This window comes from Molossus molossus, unplaced genomic scaffold (assembly GCF_014108415.1).
Source record: "Molossus molossus isolate mMolMol1 unplaced genomic scaffold, mMolMol1.p scaffold_m16_p_21, whole genome shotgun sequence".
Taxonomy (NCBI): Eukaryota; Metazoa; Chordata; class Mammalia; order Chiroptera; family Molossidae; genus Molossus; species Molossus molossus.
The window spans coordinates 48,391,275-48,398,624 of record NW_023425357.1 but is presented as its reverse complement, the minus strand read 5'-3'; the positions used below and the strand labels follow the sequence as shown (position 1 = coordinate 48,398,624).

Sequence of the window (7,350 nt, the reverse complement as noted above, 5' to 3'; positions counted from 1 at the left end):
GTGTGTGGAAGCTGCGTTCTCTAGAACCCGCCCCTCTCACCCGCTGCATGAACACTGGTGACTTTGCTGTCAAAACGTGGCTCACTGCCCTCCGGGCAGCCCGGAAGGGAAAGTGCATTTCCGCAGCGAAGTCACCTGCGGGTTCTCCCGGCCACCGTCAGAGCTGACGGGCTGTGTCCCATCGCCGACCTACAGTGGGGAAAGGGCATGAGGCCTCGTTGCCTGGTTGGCAAGCAATGTTCAGACGTCCCCCAACACCTGGACCTGTCATGGGCCAGGTGGACAGGTGGGCTTCACAGGCCTGGCCCAGCCCTCCCTGCTTGGCCTTCAGCTGCCTCCTGGTCAGGGCGGGGATCACCTCCGGCTAGACTGCTAGGGCCGTGGCCAGGATGCAGGGGCCAGTGGCCGGGTCCAAGGCTGGCCTGGCAAGGTGCCAGGAGTATACTTGAACAATCACCTTGGCTTTGGCTGCTGCTGCTCCGATGAGGGCTAAGGTGCCCACCAAGGCCCCTATTCCGCCAAGTCCCTGTCCCGCCAGGCCCCTGTCCCGCCAGGCCTGTCCCATCAGGCCCCTGTCACAACAAGGCCCCTGTCACACCAAGGCCCCTGTCCCGCCAAAGCCCCTGTCCCGCCAAGGCCCCTGTCCCACCAAGGCCCCTGTCCCACCAAGGCCCTGTCCCGCCAGGCCCCTGTCCTGCCAAGGCCCCTGTCCCGCCAAGGCCCCTGTCCCACCAAGGCCCTGTCCCACCAGGCCTGTCCCACCAGGCCCCTGTCACACCAAGGCCCCTGTCACACCAAGGCCCCTGTCCCGCCAGGCCCCTGTCCCGCCAGGCCTTTTCACCAGGCAACCAAGTCCCTTCCCCCCCTGGTCCACAGCAGAGCCCTGGGGACCCAGTGCCCACTCTGCCTTTCTCCAACTCACCCCACTCAGCATCTTTGCTTCCGGAACACTCCCCCCAAATACTCAGTTCCCCAAGTGGACCGAACGAGAGCAAACTGAAGTGGCCCCTCACTTCGAATTCCCTACAGTGTCGTATCTTTACACCCAGACACAGACCAGTCTCTGACCCCGGGACTCTGGGGTCCAGGCCTGAGTCCCAGCCCAGGGGCCCTGCAGCCCGGACTCTCACTGAGCACCTTCTGTGGAGGAGTCCTGGGCTCGTTGCTAGGAGACGAGAATCATTCCTTGAGAAGCCCCACCCTCAGAGCTTCCTGGTGGGTCAGGAGGGTGTCCCTCCCAGGAGCTCTGTCCAGGAGGGAAGGTTGCGAGCAGGGAGGTAGCACGCGACCCTCTTTCTTCTTCTTACACTCCAACCTCACTGAGGGCATCTCTTCCTGAGGGCCTCATTCACCTTCTCAGTGACTCTGTGATTGGTCAGGGAGAATGGAGGGCCAGAGGCGCGACACGGTCTTTTCAAGGTCACACACCCACTGTGAGAATTTTTTAGGAAATTGATTGCTTTGAGGGGGGAGGGAGACAGAGAGAGACATACACCGATTTGTTGTTCCACTTATATTTTAAAAATGTTTTTTCTTTATTGATTTTAGAGAGAGGAAGAGAAAGAGAGAAAGATAGAAACATTGATGAGAGACAATATCGATTGGCCGCCTCCTGCGTGCCCCCCACCGGGGATCAGGCCCACAACCTGGGCCTGTGCCCTGACCGGGAATCAAACTGGTGACCTCTTGATCGTCGCTCAACCCCTGAGTCACACCAGGTGGGCTGTTGTTCTACTTATTTTTGCATTCATTGGTTGCTTCTAGTGTGTGCCCTGACTGGGGATCGGACCCACAACCTTGGTGTATTAGGATGATGCTCTAACCAACTGAGCTACCCGGCCAGGGCTCATCCACTGTGAGAATTACAGCCAAGACGCAAATGTGTTTGTCTGGCTCCAAGTTCAGCCAGGGTCTGCTTCCAAGGATCAGTGCTTCACCTGATGTGTTGTGAGTGACACAGGTCACTGGAGGTGTTTGGAGGACAGAGAGAGCCTTAGGATGGGGTAGTCCAGGAAGGCTTCTTGAAAGAGGTGGGCCTGGGCTGGGCCCTGGACAGAGGAGAGAAACTGGTCGGGCCGAGGGGAGATGACCTCTGAAGGTCGCTCCCTGCCCAAGGTCTCTGATTTTGCAGGATCCATATGCCATCCTCGCTGAGTCTCTCCCGCTCTCACCAGGGATCCGAAGGCTGGAAATTAAAAAGTCGTCATTTACTGGAAGAAGGCAGCTTTGGGCCCTGGGGCCGGGCCGATGAGGCCGGAGGTGACGATGCCTGTTCACAGCCTGCCTGGGCTGAGGGGACGGGAGAGTCATTGCCATCTGGCTGCTGAGCCGGGCTGGTCAGAGGAAGGACACAGCGGCTTGGCTGGGTCACCGTCACTCAGGCTGGGGCTGGAAGCTGCGGGGGACTGTCCTGTATCCTGGCCTCCCTCCGGCCGCTTCTCCCCAGCTGCTCCCTGACTCCCACCCCACCCCCGCCTGGGCCTGGGGAGAATGTCTGTGGAAAAGGGGACAAGATGACACAGACACATTTTCATTCATGCCTGAGAAATTTCCATCGCTATGGTCCGACTTTCACTGAGGTGGCTTTGAGTGTCTGTCTGGGCCAGGTGCAGTGTTCGTGCCGGGGTGCACCCATCAGCCGGACACGGTGCTCCCCTTGCAGGAGCTGTCTGCTGGGTGTTATACGAAGGGACGCAACTCAGCTTGTTTATCCTTGTTGCTCACCCTCCACACTAAAGAAGCGCCTGGCTTTCAGATCTGGGTCGTAGAGTAGGAACCGTGGGCAGAGCGAGAGCCACCAGCTCTGATCGAGCAGTGAGGTGGGCCAGGTGGAGGAGGGGAACCGTGACTACAAGTCCCATCCGAAAGGGGGCCCCACCCGTCAGCTCCAGTCACCTGCTCTGTGGAGGGGAGTGGGCTGGATCGCCATGTCTTTGGATTTTTCAAGGGAAGCTGGAGATAGGGAGTTTTAGCATGTAAGTTGACAACTAACTCAGAGAAATATTTCAAAAACATGGTGTGGAACACACACGCACATGTACACGTGTGTGCATGTCGGAGTTGGGCCACTAGTCAGAACCCGATAATTTCTGCAGCAGAAAAAGTAAGCCAGGAAAGTGAAGGGAAGGGGGGGGGGTGTAATTAGAGATTCTAAGTTGATCTATCAGAGAGAGAGAGAGAGAGGGAGAGAGAGAGAGAGAGAGAGAGAGAGAGAGAGAGGCAGTCTGCATGGGGGCTGGGGAGGGGGAGAGATTTGGCATTTTGTTTAAGAGACAATCCAGGGAAGTAGTCGGGTGTGAGATGTTTGACCCGGAGAAAAGGGATTTTGATAAAGATTGCTTTCGGGTTATGAATGACGTCACTTCTAATGCACTCCAGTCGAAGTTGGCATTCTTTCCTGGAATTTTTACGTGGCTGCTGGCTGAGGTTTGTTTTTTTTTTTCAATATATATTCTTATAAGCCTGGATTACATGGAAACACAGTTTATATTTAGGTTATAAGTACCATGCAGTGGATTCAATTTCTTGACTTACACGGAGTTCACTTCCATGAATTCGTTATAATACGGTTGGGGTAAGAGAGAAGAAAAGACTTCGTGGGTGAGGGGGATTCTGCCGGCCTCTCCATCCACTATTCCTACAGGGAGCACGACATGAGAGAGCTCAGTCCTTCTCGGTTCTCACAGGCCTCTCACGGGTGAGCTTTCTGCACTGAGTGCGACTTGAGCAGAAGGGGGTGTGTGTGTGTGTGTGTGTGTGTGTGTGTGTGTGTGTGATTCAACCTGGATCCTCAACACGAGCCAATCATTTCATCTAATACCTAGATAAAGAAGCAGTGATCTGTTCCAAAAACTAGAGGAAAACAGGATTATTGGACTGGTTGAAAGATAGTCTATGACTTCGCACCCTTCTGGGGGATTTCCCAGGGCCATTTGGACCGACATGATCGTTGTCTCGTGTGCTGACCTTTGGGAGCGATGGCCAGGTGATGCCATTTTTAATGCCATGCCAAGAAGCTTGGCGTTGTACCCCACAGATGCTGTCGTGAAGCAACGGGAGACAAGGGGGAGGAATACGATTTTCTAAACTGCCCCCCAGAGTCCAGCTCTAGAAGGCAGGAATGTGGACCTGACTCCACAGGTCCGGCCACTGTGTGATTCCGAGCTTGGTTTGAGTCCTCTCTCTTCCAGGGAGGCCCCTGGAGCTCGTCCCCACAGGGAGAATCCTCGTGGGTGTGATGGCGGTATTTTCCGTGTGCCCTGCTCACACGGTACCTGCTATACACTTCACCTGCCTCTTCCTTCCTTCATTCAGCAAATAGTTATTCTTACTTTCTCCACTACGAGCAGCATGCCAGGTTTTGTAGATAAAAGAAGATGAACAAGACAGACAGAGCCCTGGCCGGTTTGGCGCAGCCGTTAGAGTGTTGGCCTGCGGACCAGAGAGACCCGGGTTTGGTTCCCGCTAAGGGCACGTACCTCGGGTGCAGTTTGTCCCTGGACCTGGTTGGGTCGTGTGGGTGGCGGCCACTCGATGTGTCCCTTCACATCGATGTTTCTCTCTCTCTTCCTTTCTCCCTCCCGCTCTATCTGAAGATAAATGCAAAAATGTCCTCAAGTGAGGATAAAAATAATAATAATAATAATAAAAAAAGACGGACGGAATCCTGTTCTCATGGAGCTTTACTTTTTCCTTTTCAGGTCCCACAGACCTCCCCACCCCAAGGCTGTGCCCACCGTTGTCCCTACTTGAAGTCCTCTGGTCCCCTCCCCTCCTAATTATCCTCCGTTCTCAGGTGGGAAAGGAACACTTCCTGGGGAAACCATCTTCAGTCCCCTACTCCCCAGAAGGGATCAAGTCACCTCATTACGTGTTCTCAGAATGCCTGGAATGTTTTCATAATATCCCAGTTATACCCAAATCAGTATTTATTTGACGTCGCCTCCCTGCTATCCCATCAGCTCCATGCTTCGGGCAGTATGAATATCCTAATATTAAGCCTTTTGATTCATGAGCATGGGATGTCTTTCCATTTGTATGTCTCCTTTGATTCCTTTCAACGATGTTTGTAGTTTTCAGAATACACGTTTAATACTTCTTTTTATTAAATCTGTTCCAAATTATCTTATTTTATGCCATCGTTTGCTTAATTTTATTTCCAGATTTATTTCATGGCAAGTGTAGAGAAATACAGTTGACTTTCGTATATTGATCTTGTATCCTGCAACCTTGCTGAACTCATCATTAAGTCAAATAGTTTTTTAGTGGATTCCTTAGGATTTCCTATATGCACAATCACGTCATTTGGCAATAGAGACAGTCTTACTTCTCCCTTTCCAATTTGCATGCATCGTATTCCATGTTTTCTACCCCGATTCCCTGGCTAGGACCTCCAGCATAATGTCGAATAGAGGAGGTGAGCGTGAACATCTTTATCTTATTCCTGGTAATAAACGTTTTTAAAAGAACATTAATTTAGATGGCAAGTCTTGAAAACACTTTGAATAAAAAACAAATAAATAAAACAGAAAAGCCAGACATGATACTTTGTAGCCTTGTGCGCTGTACTCTGGAAGGGTTATCTGTGCTGAGGCCTCCCCACTACGGTGCCTCAGTGTTAGTGACGGCAGAGGACGTCTTCTGCTAAAGCAGTGGGCACTGTGGGCCTGGCCCTGAAGGCAGGGCGTGGTGACCAGCTGCTGGACAGGCAGTCAGCAGATGGCCTCCGGCTCTCCGCCCCTTCAGACATCATCTCAGCGGCCTTGCCCCAGGTCACGCCTCTTTCTGGGGAGCCCACATCCAGGGAGCCGTTTGTGGTGGGAGTATGCAGCCCTGGTCATCTTGCCCAGTTCGAGATAACTCTGAACATCGTCCAACTCTCGAGCTCCCTGTGGGCTTGGCTAAGGCTGTTGCTGGGGCTACACTGTGCCTCAACTTCTCCCTCCGTTCGCCCTTGCTTCCTTCCTCTTCCTTCCCAGAGGCCCTCCCTCCGTGAGGGACAGCCTGCATGTCACCTCCCTGTCAGAGTCTTGGCCGAGGACTTCCCCGTCCACCCATGCCTGCCTGTTCCTCTGTCCACAGGACCCAGCCCTCACGTACCTCTAGGAGGCGTATCATAAGCACAACATCTTTTGAAAGATTTAAGTAATTTAATTTTTCCATGTGTGGGCCCGGGGTCACTTCTCCTCTGTGAATCAGTAATAACATTTAATGCATTCCCGGAGTGACTATGTCACACATTCCGGTGGTGGTTTCTCAACCAGCCGTTGACAACTGGGTGCGTGATCTTGCGCAGGACACTGACGAAGGAGTGATCATGCCAGGATGTCTGATCCCGGCCATGTGGGGTTCCGTTGCTAACTGGATCCTGGTCAGCATTTTATTTTAATGAACTCGGGGTCTATTAGGCTGAGAAATGGCCACTCGATGACATCAGGACACAATCCCTGGAACCTATAAGTGTTATCCTCTAAGGATCGAGGGTCTATGGTGATGTAATTAAATGAAGGGTCTTGGTATGGGGATATTATCCTGGATTATCTAGGTGGACCCTAGATCCAATCGCAGGATGTGTTGCCTGGAGGTTCCAGTAACTTCCTAGTGAGTTGATGTGCTGAGTGTTTGAGTTGCCAAGGATGGTTGCTTAGCGAAGGGAAATTGAGGCAGAGATACCAAGGGCTGCAGACACCATCAGTGACCGGTGGGGTCCAACACCTCTCCCTTGGCAACTCTTTTATTTATTTATTTTTTAAAATATGTTTTTATTGAGTTTTGTAGAGAGAGAGGAAGGGAGAGTGAAACATCGATGTGAGAGAGAAACACTGTCTGGCTGCCTCCTGCACGCCCCCTACTGGGGATCGAGGCTGCAACCTGGCCGTGTGCCTTGTTTGGGAATCGAACTGGTGACCTCTTGGTGCGTGGAACAATGCACAACCAACTGAGTCACAGCGGTCAGGGCACCCTTGACAACTCTTAAAACACACACACACATAACCTTTCCCAATTGACTTGTCTTCCTGTGCAGGGGCCATGCTGATCTTCTCTGCATCATTCCGAGTTAGTCTATGTTCTGTGTTTCTCTTGCCCAAAGGAGCATCCTCCTGGGAAAGGTGCTCTGTGGCTTCTGCTGCCCAGGAAGCAGCGGGCTGAGCTCGCCCGCTGAGAGCGTTGGCGTGACCCGGGGCTGAGGGCATGACCCCGGGCTGAGGGCGTGGCGTGACCCCGGGCTGAGGGCGTGGCGTGACCCCGGGCTGAGGGTGTGGGCGTGACCCCGGGCTGAGGGCGTGGCGTGACCCCGGGCTGAGGGTGTGGGCGTGACCCCGGGCTGAGGGTGTGGCGTGACCCCGGGCT

At 53.3% G+C, this 7,350-nt stretch overlaps 1 non-coding gene across 1 annotated transcript; it reads right to left on the bottom strand.

Annotated features, from left to right (window-relative positions):
* Nucleotides 1-6,979: 6,979 nt before the first annotated feature.
* On the bottom strand, nucleotides 6,980-7,090 carry LOC118639652. Its single transcript, XR_004961229.1, has one exon. It is a non-coding gene; the product is annotated as a U6 spliceosomal RNA (small nuclear RNA).
* Nucleotides 7,091-7,350: the final 260 nt, after the last annotated feature.